This window comes from Lactuca virosa, chromosome 8 (assembly GCF_052849685.1).
Source record: "Lactuca virosa cultivar CGN04683 chromosome 8, Lactuca_virosa_CGN04683_v6, whole genome shotgun sequence".
Classification (NCBI taxonomy): Eukaryota; Viridiplantae; Streptophyta; class Magnoliopsida; order Asterales; family Asteraceae; genus Lactuca; species Lactuca virosa.
This window is the reverse complement of record NC_136433.1, coordinates 373,158,868-373,161,597: the sequence shown is the minus strand read 5'-3', so window position 1 is coordinate 373,161,597 and position 2,730 is coordinate 373,158,868. Positions and strand designations below refer to the sequence as shown.

General features: G+C 34.2%; 1 pseudogene; it reads left to right on the top strand.

Moving 5' to 3' along the window:
- The first annotated feature begins 697 nt into the window (after positions 1 to 697).
- Positions 698 to 2,278, top strand: LOC145131935 (uncharacterized; annotated as a pseudogene).
- Positions 2,279 to 2,730: the final 452 nt, after the last annotated feature.

Below are 2,730 nucleotides of genomic sequence, written 5' to 3'. Positions count from 1 at the left end.
TAGGGCATATGTCGATATTTCTAAAGATAAACAACGCGGAAATCAACAAAGGTTCGATGCATTTGTGGAGAGTGTTCTAGAGCATTTTAATGTTCAAATGGGAGGTTCGGATCAGTCACGACACCACGTAAACTCAAAATGGAAAGACCTCCAAAAGAAATGTAATGCTTTCAACGACATCTATAACCATAAGATGAACATTGTGGCCAGCGGAAGATCTGAGGCTGATGTTTTACAATATTCACTAAACGAGTATCGGAGGACTATTAACCAGAAAGGTTTTCCTCATCAACAAGCTTGGGAGTGGTTGAAAGACAACGCGAAATGGGCATTTGTTACAAAAGCGGGTGAAGACTCCCCACCTCCTTCCTCAAAACAAACCAAAACATCTTCATCCAACGCCTACACATCATCATCTGATCCATAATATCCTCCTGGATTCTCCCCCCAACAACAACAATCATTTAGTGTTGAAGACTCACCGCCTCAGAGAAAAAGAAAAGGAAAGAAAGCGACATCAACGTCATCAACAGAAAATGAAATGTTTGATATCGTCAAACAAATTGCTGGCATCAAGACTACAACCGAAACAGAGGCGGAATAGAGACAACAGTACCGAAAACAAAAATTGCACATTCTTGAAGCTAATGAAGAATGAAAAGCTCAATTGTTGGATCGGGAGATAGAGAACCAAGATATGGAATATTTTCTCCGGCCGCATGATCATTTGACTGGAGGTATTTTGCGCACGGTGCTTGAAATTAAACGACAAATTGCAACTAAGTATGATTGGTAGTTGGAGAACCCATGAAGTTCAAAATGTCGACATCATTTGATTGGAGAATCTTTCTCTTTATTATTATGTTTTTTATTTTTATTTTTATTTTTATTTTTATTAAGATTCTCTATATGTAGCCTTGTTTCATTATCTATATATAGTTATGCTTGTTTCATTATCTATTTATATGTATGTTTGTTTCATTTTCTCTCTTTTCAAAATGAATCCAAACGTTCGAAAAATAGTAATGGAATTTAACGATGATAGTTCATGATCTGAGGATGAACTTATCAACAATAATTTGTTACATGTATTGTCTTGTACTATACAACTGCTTCTTCAGAATAATGCTAGTTCAAGCAACATTCAAAGGAGAAACACAATCCACAAAGATTGTTTACAGGCTGAACGACTATTGATCCAACATTATTTTGCAGATGATTCAACCTATGGTCACACGTAATTCCACAGAAGGTTTCGTATGAGCAAAGGTTTGTTTATGCGACTTGTTGGTGACCTGGAGACGAATTATCCTTATTTTCAAACAACATGGGATGCAACAAATCAAATAAGTTTCAGTGCGCTACAAAAATAAAAATGCACATCAACAATACGTCAATTAACAAAGGGTTATAACCCAGACTCGTTAGATGAGTATCTGAATATGTCAGAAAGAACTTCTCGTGAAGCTCTTGAAAACTTTTGCTACGGTGTTGTCCAAATGTATAAGGCTGAATATTTACGTCGTCCAACATCCACTGACATTCAGCTTTTGTATGAAGCACATGAAGCTAGTCATAGATTCCCTGGAATGTTTGGTAGCATTGCTGCACACATTGGAATTGGAGGAATTGTCCAACGGAATTGAGAGGCCAATACATGAGGGGTGACCATCAGTATCCATCAATGATACTAGAAGCGGTGACGTCACAAGATTTATGGTTTTGGCATGCATTCTTTGGTGTAGCCGGTTCTAACAATGATTTAAACGTCATCTACCAATCACCATTGTTTGATGAGAAATATCATGGAACAGGACCCGATTGTTCATTTTATCTGAATGGTGAACACTACAAACATGGTTACTATATTGCGGATGGAATATATCCATCATGGGTTGTATTTGTGAAGGCATATCCATATCCAGTAACCGACAAAAAGATACGGTTCAAGGCGGCACAAGAATCAGCAAGAAAAGACATAGAACGTGCTTTTGGGGTCCTTAAAGGATGTTGGGACATATTAAAAATGCGTGCATGAGCTATGACGGTGAAGAAAACAAAAAATATAATGTACGCTTGTATTATACTACACAATATGATATTGAAAGATGAGGGTGCTGCGATATCTCCTGTGTATCAGCCCGACCCCCCTACCGACGAAGTTGATGACCAAGAAATAATACATGAATTGTGCAATGCTGAAACCCACCACCAACTTCGATCCGATCTTACTGATCACATTGAACATGTCTACATTTCAACTCTAGATAATAACTAGTTAATTTCAATTGTCGTTTTAGGATTTAAATTATGTTGTCTTTTTTTAAGTGTATTTTTTTTAATTATCGTGTTTTATAATTATCGTGTATTTTTTATTTGTAGTGTGGTTTTTTAATTAAATGTAATTTTTAATACTATTTTAGATTTTTTTTAAAAAAAATTAGCAAAAAAAAAATAAAAAAAATGTTATGTTTTATTTTAATTTATATTTTCTAATTTAATTAAATAAAAAAGAATATTAATTGTTATTTTTAATATTATTTCAGAATTGTTTTGTTTTAAATTAGCAAAAAAAAAATGAAAAAATATTATGTTTTATTTTAATTTATATTTTCTAATTTAATTAAATAGAAAAGAATGATATGGAAAGTGGGTTAGAAAAGATAAGGTTTCCATATGTTGTGGGTTGGGAAAGATAGAAGAAAGAGAAAATAGAAAAACTGATGTGGC